We start from the raw sequence: 8,641 nt of genomic DNA, 5'->3' as shown, positions 1-8,641 counted from the left end.
AGATAGTTGCCTTTTTTCCACGCCTAACATCACATTTCTGCATCACTTAACGATAAAGCAATTGTACATGCCCCACATTGCCTCTGTTGCATCTTACTACCTTCTTCTCTCCAGCCCGAAATACACAGTCTGACAATTAAAAGTACTTATTTAGACAGGAAAGGGGAGTTCTGTCATGTTCAGGATTCTGAACTATTTTTTTATTTATGTGCTTAGCAGGATAAGTCGTTTTAAATTAGCATCACATTTTTTCCTCTGTAGAGCATGTGAGAAATGAGGCTATTAGGAGGAGAGGTTTAACACAATATTTGTTTACACTAGTCATGGGTGCAGAGAATCATCCCAAACGCATATGTTGCTTTGGCAAGCAGGGTTACTTTTCATGTTTATTTTACTTCCTTATCATTTCTTGTTGAATTAATGTTTGTGATAGAATATTTGGCCTGCCTAATCAAACATATGTGCAGGGAACTTGATTGTTTTATTTTAATTTTACATTAAATTCACTTATTCTTTTAATTAACAGATTATTGATCTGCCATCGCCGGTTTGGTTCAGTGGAGAGAGTGGATCCTGGGTTCGATTCCAGTCAAGGGCATGTATCTTGGTTGCAGGCTCCTCCCCAGACTGGGGCCCTGGTCAGGGCTCATGCAAGAGGCAACCAATCGATGTGTTTCTCTCACATCAATGTTTCTCTCTGTCTTTCTCTCTCTCTTCCACTCTCCCTCAAAATCAATGGAAAAATATCCTTGGGTGAGGATTAACAAACAAACAAACAATATTATTGTTCTGTGTCTAAGTTCCAAATGGCATGGACACAAATTCAACTCTTTATGGAGACCTGCGGGTGGAAAGTTCAAAGGCTCATAACCTCACTGCAAAGAATCTTGGGAAGCTTTCCATTACTGAAGGCCTGATGATTTCAGTTGGTGGGTTGTTCACTTCTGATTTTTTCCGCTTCTACTAACTGCTCGGTGTTCAATGCAGTTACATGTCTACAATGTGTGCAGAAAGGGAATTTAATGCAAGCCCGTGCATATTACATTGGTAAAGCGGGAGGGGAGGCAAACGTGAATTTTAGAGGGATTTGCTGTAGGTTTTAATTAACTGTCTTGCCCTTGTTCCCATTATCATTGATTTGTGTGATAAGTGCCAATTATATGTGTCATAAGTATACTCCTTTTTGCTGAAGACAAGAGATCTTATGTGTGATGCAAATAAGGGTTCTCAGAATGCTAATTTTGTAATGAGCCAGTGCATTCTTCAAGGAGTGTATAGTCTGTCTGGTGGGGAAATAATTATAATGCAAAGTAGGAAACTAGTGTATCATGAAACAGTACAGAAAGAAGTATGGCCAAAAAAAGAGGGTGGAGGAAGAAATTATAGCTGAGAGATTCAGGAAGGCCTGCTCAAAGGTGGGGACAAATTGGCATAAAAGCAAATTGAAAGTATTGGGTGTGGTTTCCAGATGAGGGAAACAGCTGAAAGAAAACACAGAGGTGGAACAGCATACAATTTAAACGAGAAACAAGAAGATGTTTAGTGGCCATGGGAGGAATGTGAAGGAAGACACTATAGGGGATGCTGTGAAGGTCAGTTGGGCTCCATCTCACAGAACCTAGAATCCAGGCTGAAACATCCACACCGCTTTCTGTAGGCCAGAGAGTCAATATTTTAGGCTTTGCAGGACACGTGGTCTCTGTCACAACTACTCGATTCTGCTATTGTAGCACTAAAGCAGCCACAGACAATAAGTAAATGAACGACCATCACTATGTTCCAATAAAATTTTACTTATGGACACTGAAATATGGATTTTGTGTAATTTTCTCAAATCACAAAAGATTTTCTTTAATTTCATTATTGTCCTATGCTATTGGGGTATGCAGGGGCGTGACGTTGTAACCATCTCCATGGTTTTCTTTGCCTTTGGTCATATCCCCATGGCTACAACGAGCCAAGTGCTGAGGAGCTTGAATCCAGGGGGCCGATAGCCTCCAAGTCAGGGCATCAGGTGACTATGATGGTACACGTGTGCACTTGGGGCTCCATCACTGCTGTGGCCCAGGCCCAAGCTTCAGCATGCAGCACTCAGGCAACACGAGGACAGTGGGCTCCTGACCGGCTTAACAGTACTTGGTAATTAAAAAGAAATAGTGCCCTAACTGGTTTGGCTCAGTGGATAGAGCGTAGGCTGTGGACTGAAGGGTCCCTGGTTCGATTCTGGTCAAGGGCACATGCCTGGGTTGTGGGCTCAATCCCCAGTAGGGGGCATGCAGGAAGCAGCCGATCAATGATTCTCTCTCATCATTGATGTTTCTATCTCTCTCTTCCTCTCCCTTCCTCTCTGAAATCAATAAAAATATATTTTAAACAAAGAAAAGAAATATCTAGGTTAAGAGTTTGGACAATCCATGTGTAGTAAATGTGGTATACAGACTGAATACCTCTATGTCTATGAACCCATGCTTTGGTAGACTATATATTGACATTCCTAAACCACCTTCCCTGGGCTGAATTTAGTCTTCTATATATCAGCAGGCTAATAACAACTTTCATCCATCTTCTAGGTGAGGTTCTGTAGTTTCCAGCAAATGATTTTCCTCCTTCCCACCCCCTATTTCCCTCACTGTGCCAACTTTCCTTTAGGACTGGCACCGAGTTTAGACTGGTGGTCCCGTGGGAAGCCGCACAGTCCCTGCCCGCTCTCCTTCCCACCCAGAGTCCCTGAGAGCTAAGACAGGGCTCAGGGAGGCAGGTCTGGAAGAAATGATGAGTCAGCTTTTTCCTTTGTGAGCTGGTGATCAAAGCAGTTATCTACCTCATTTCCAGCCACACCTGACACAACCAAGGATTTTTAAAGATCATAAAATAAAATGTATTTTTTTCTGATTTGGAATTACATGTGTGTGCTTGAAGAAAACCAATCTCTTTGATCGCCTTCCCCTTCATCTCTCTGCCGTTTCTTCCCTTACCCAGAAACGTCTTTAATTTGTTTTTCTAGTAAGAGCTGACATTGAACAATACATGGCAAGGAAAAGGTTTATTAGGTGATTAAATTAATTTAACAACTTTCAAGAAGGAGGGTGTGGTCAGCTGACCCAAGGGTGCTGAGTAGAGGAAGCTAAGGACAGAGACACAACAGTTGCTTATGGCTATGGGGAAGCCATTGGAAAACTTGTTCGAGCAGGTTCAGTACTGCTAAGATGGGAACCAATTGCATCCTGGAAAGGTGAATGGGTGAATGAGTGAGAAAGTGAGGCAGCCTGTGTGGACAACTCTGATGATGACTTCTTGTCATTTAGGTCTCAGTGTAAATGTCACCTTTTTGGAGTGACCTAGAGTAGCCATCTGGCGACTATCACATAACCATATCTGATTTCTTTGCACTTATTTATGACCTGATCATGCCATCTTTCTTTGTGGTTCTCTGCCACTAGGTCACCACACACACACAACTATGATCATGTTTGTTGTTGTTTTTTTCCCCTGTATCCCCAGAACCTAAAAGACTGCTTGGTACCTGGTAGATGTTCTATAAACATTTGCTGAATGAGTGAATGAAAGTGCGGCTGTAGGGGAGAGTGGAGAAATAGAGCAGAGACAACGTGCATTCTCAAACTAGAATGTGCCCAGAAATCACGTGGGGATCTTGTTTAATGTAGATTCGGAGCCTGCAGGTCTGGAAGGGGGGGTGGGGGGGCAGATTCTGCATTTCTAACAAGCTCCCAAGCGAGGCCGCTGCTATTGGTCTATGAGCCACATTTGAGTAGCAAGGCCTCAACACCTATTTGAAATATTGCTTAGAATGAACAGGAGAAGTGATGAAGGAAGCAGGAGAGAGGGGCTAATGATAGCAGCAAAGATTTAGGAAGGCAGAGGGGATGGAAGCCAGACAACCCGTGGAGGATTTGTTTTTTCAAAGGTGTTAGGAGACTTTCCTCAATGTAACAGGAAGGAAGGAGGAGAAGGGGTGAGAAGAGGAGGAAGGTCTTGACTGGGGTGTCTAATTAATTAATGAGGTCACAGCTTAGAGTGAGGGTGGAGGTGAGCCATGGGAGTTCTAAAAGAAACAGTCATTTTATTCCCAGGCAGCATCCAGAACGCCTTTGAGCTTGAATAATACATTTAAGGTAAAACCCATCAGCTGTGTTGTGTCACTGTCTCAACATTAATCTGCTTGGGAGCAGGTTGGAGAGGGAGGATGGTAGGTTCATTCAGAGTGTGTGAGACAGGGTGAGAGGAACCAGAGAGTTGAGGGCATTGGTAAGGGGGAGTGACTTTAAAAATTAATTATTAATTTAAAAAATTTTCAATTTTAGTTGACATTCAATATTATTATATATTAGTTTCAGGCGTACAGCATAGTGGCTAGATAATTATGTAATTTACAAAGTGAAGGGGGAGAGTGATTTTAATGGTGGACCAGAGGAAGTGAGGCACAGGCACTGGGAGAGACATGGCTACTCAGTCCCTGCTCTCCAGGAGCTCTAGTGGAAGACAACACACACACACAAATGTACGTATTATATGTAAATGTACATGTATATGTAACTAGCAGATCCGCCCCCATAGTGCCTTGAGCCTTCTGCTGTGTAAATCTGGCAGACTTAAAACTGCCAGCATCTGCATCTCTGAGAGCATGGAAGGCCAGGAGCAGTACCAGGGGGTTCGCATCCAGAGAGCATCATTCAACCAGTAAATACCCCAGCTCTCATGACCCTAGGGTGGGATAGCAGGTGTGTGTTCCGCATTGGTTTCCCTCAGGATGAGGCTCAGTTGCCCATGGTGGTGACTTGATGGGCAAGATTCTCTTTATGGGCTGCCTTCCTTTCCCTGTCTCTATTCCCTTCCTGGGCATTTCCTAGCATCACCTACCAAATAAATGATGGAGAAAGAGACAGGCTACCATTTGGGAGGAGGAGCTATCTGCCCCACTGTTGAGTGGGAGGTGGGGCATCAGGGATGTTGAGGAAGAGACCTGTGAGGTGGGATCAAGAGGACGGACAGGTGGAAGGAACATGGGGCATTTGAGGGTCTGAAAGGACACTTTGGCTGCAGCAGGGGCCTGGGACATAGAGTGAAGCCTGAGACCAGACCCTGCAGGGTCTTGTAGGATGTGATAAGGGGCTGAGGGTATCTCTTCAGAGAACACTGAGAAGCCAGTAAGGGGGCTCAAGAGGGACAGCGACAGCATCAGTGGAGAAGGTCAGGAGAGTGGGAGTGGGAGAAAGGGAGTTCAGGGGCCTCTGCTACAGCTCAGGGCTTTGCATGGAGCTTTGCACTTGGAGGAGTCTCAGCGAATGTTTGATGAAATGCAAGGTTGAACTGCTGGCCGAAACCGGTTTGGCTCAGTGGATAGAGCCTCGGCATGCGGACTGAAGGGCCCCGGTTCGAGGGCACATGCCCAGATTGGGTTGAGAGCTTGATCTCTAGTTGGGGGTGTGCAGGAGCAGCCAATCAATGATTCTCTCTCATCATTGATGTTTCTATCTCTCTCTCCTTCTCCCCTTCCTCTCTGAAATAAAAAAAATATATATTAAAAAGAAAAAGAATATGTTGTAAATAGTCACAATTGTACCCTTTTCCCTCTTGTATTCCTTTATATAAAAATCTTGAAATCCTTGCTCATCCCCTTCTTCAACCAGCAACTCAAGAAACAAGGAACTAGATATCTAAGATTTCACACAACCTTGTACACCCAGTGTTTTCATTTTCTTAAAAACGAATCTTCAGTAGTTGGTGAGGGTTATGCTTTGCAGGCCCCTGGGGGTGTAGATCTGTTCATTGGGTGTTTCATTTCCACTCTGGTTTCCCCTTTTGGCACTTTCACCAAGCAACCCCAAGCCCCTCACCCTGTGTTCTGGCAGGATTTGAGACATGCAAATTGCAAACTGGTAAATAGCAACTTTGCATATTTTGAATAGAAGAGAACAACGTGGTACCACTCATTCCGTTCACAGGGAAATCTGAGATAATAAGAGTGAGAGCAAGGGCAGGCCGAGGGTCCTGCATGTTTTCTTCAAAGTGTTTATTATGCTTATTAAACCTATTGTACAGTGATGAATTAATTTGAATTATTTACATGGTCAACCTTTGAGACAATAACCTGATTTAATCAGAGGATGCAAATGTATCATTTCTCTTTGAAATCTAAAAACAGGTTTAAACTGGAAGAAGCATCAGGACTTGTATTGTTTCCTACAAATATTGGTTACAAACCTGCAGGTGTCAGGTTAAATGGCATAATGTCATAAATCAGGAGAATGTGGTGATGTGTTTCTTATAAAAGGCGATAAACTCCCCCATGAGAACATGTCCCCTGGACCAACTTGGGTGACAAATATCTCAGGTAAAAAGGCTTTCAATTCCATTTATTGGAAAATATCCTGCATTGTCTGACATGAGGGTGTTTGTCTGCTTAAATTTCAATGTAGAGGAAAATACCTAGTAAGAATGGTTGGGTTTTCATTCGATCATGGACCAGGTGTCATTTTAGTAAATGTGTGGACTGGTAAGAATTCTTTAGTTTTACCACTGAAGCGTGAGAATGCAAGGTTGATGTCAAGTTCAAAGTATTATAATCAGATTATTCAAAATCTCTAGGTTTCTTTATGAGTTGGAAAAAATCGGAAATTGTTATTCAGGCCATCTTACTTTGGGTTATTTTTTTCTCTTGGTGTTTGGATGTTTACGAGGAATTTTTGAGAAAGGTAAAATCTTGTGTGTTTAGACAGAGAGGCACAAGGAGATTCTGAAAGTGGAGTCTTTTTGAGGTAAAGGGAACAGCTTGCATCTTGAATATTTTATGAGATCTGGGCATTAGAACAGCGATTTTCAAGCAGTGTGCCACAGGACTTTTTAAAACATGTAATACCTATTTAGTCAGGGGCACTGACCTCTTTAAGTTTAGACTGTCAAATTAAAAATTGACAACAGCCAGCACAATTGACAATTGGCATCAGGTGTGATTAATTCAAAATTATACCTATTTTTTGTTAATCCCTTCACCTTCTTGTATTCAGTCCCCCAGTGCTCCTCCCCTTTGACAGCTGTCAGTGTGTTCCATGTATCCATGCCTCTGTTGCTATTTTGTTCATCAGCTGATTTTGGTCACAGACAACAGTGTAGTGATAGCCAGAGGGAAAGGGGGTTAAGGGTCAGGTGGAGGTAGGCAAAGGGGAAGAAAATGGGGATGGAAAGAGACTTTGCTTGGGGCAATGGGTGCACAATGCAGTGTGCAGATGTTTTATTGAGTTGTACAATTGAAACTTGTATGCTTTTGCAAACGAATGTCACGCCAATACATTCAATAAAAATTATAACTAATTTTTGTCAGGCTGGCAAAAAAATATAATACATTTTTGGTGTGCCGCAGAATTTTAGTAATTAGTTTGTGTGCCATGAAATGAAAAAGGTTGACAATGGCTGTCTTGGAACACTGTTTCTATGCAGGAACATAGCAATCAAGGAGCAAAAGGGAGATGGAGCCAAAGACAAACTGTGAAATTTTTTCAAAATATTAAGTGATCCTAATGCTGAAAACAGGAAATGATGGTGATACTGCAGATTGCTCCTAGTAAGGGCTTTAAAAGCTTAATGATTTATTGATTGAATCTGCACTAATGATGTGCCCCTGAATATGCATGTATAAATAAGAAGGCTTCTTTAAGAAGGTTCAATCATGTCTTTCAGATATATTTGGTTCAAGTCTATATATTCAAAATAAATGGAATGGTTGAGGCAATTATCAGGGCTGGAACCCCCACCTGATTTGGAGGAAGGCTAGTATGTCAGGTGAAGAGGTAAAACAAAAAAGGGAGAGAAAGCTCTACAGGGAGTTAGGGGAAAACAAAAGAGAGAGAAACCTGAAAACCACCACTGTTAAGAAATATCTCTCCCCTCCCCTTTCCAACTTCTCTTTATCCTAAAAGGAGAAAAATAGATTCCCAGGTGCCACCAGGGAGCAATGTTTCCTTGAAAAAAAAGAAGAGAGAAAAAAAAGTTGTCCTGTTAAATCAGCTACACATGGAGTCTGTCTGTGTGAGGAAATCAGCCTTTTCATTACAAATAGGTTTAAAAAGCCCCAGAGAAGAGAGACGTGAACAGAAGCAATATTATCCACTAAGAGCCCAACTCCCTTTTAGACATCAGCTGAGAGAAGATCAGCAGCAGCATTGAACAGGGGGTTTGTCTGAAGATAAAGACTCATCTTTTTTTCTTTCAGGATATAAAACTTGTATTTAAATCAATTCAGAGAAGCACTTTAGCTTTAAACAGTAGAGAGCAGGGAGAGCCTATTTAATAAAACAGCATTATTTCATTTTCAAAGAATGATACTGGCAGTAGCTCTGAGTTTAAATTCTGTATTCTTTTCCTCAATTATAATTATAGATGGGTCTGAAAGGAAGCATGCCTATTACTGTCATATTTATTCTTTTGACAGGTGTTATGGGACTGTAATTTGATGGAATGACTCAAAACGCAATTTCCCATCTAAATATAATTCCTGTCATCAGCCCGAATGGTTTAGGAAAGTTCTCTAGTAAGCCATTTCACACATCTTGAACGCCTCTGATGTTTTAGCATCAATCCATGTTCAGGAATATGGGGGAGAGCCTGCCTTCAGGGCTTATAGCCG

This window comes from Plecotus auritus, assembly GCF_963455305.1.
Source record: "Plecotus auritus genome assembly, chromosome: 7".
NCBI lineage: Eukaryota > Metazoa > Chordata > Mammalia > Chiroptera > Vespertilionidae > Plecotus > Plecotus auritus.
The sequence above is the reverse complement of the archived record's forward strand: the minus strand, read 5'-3'. Positions refer to the sequence as shown.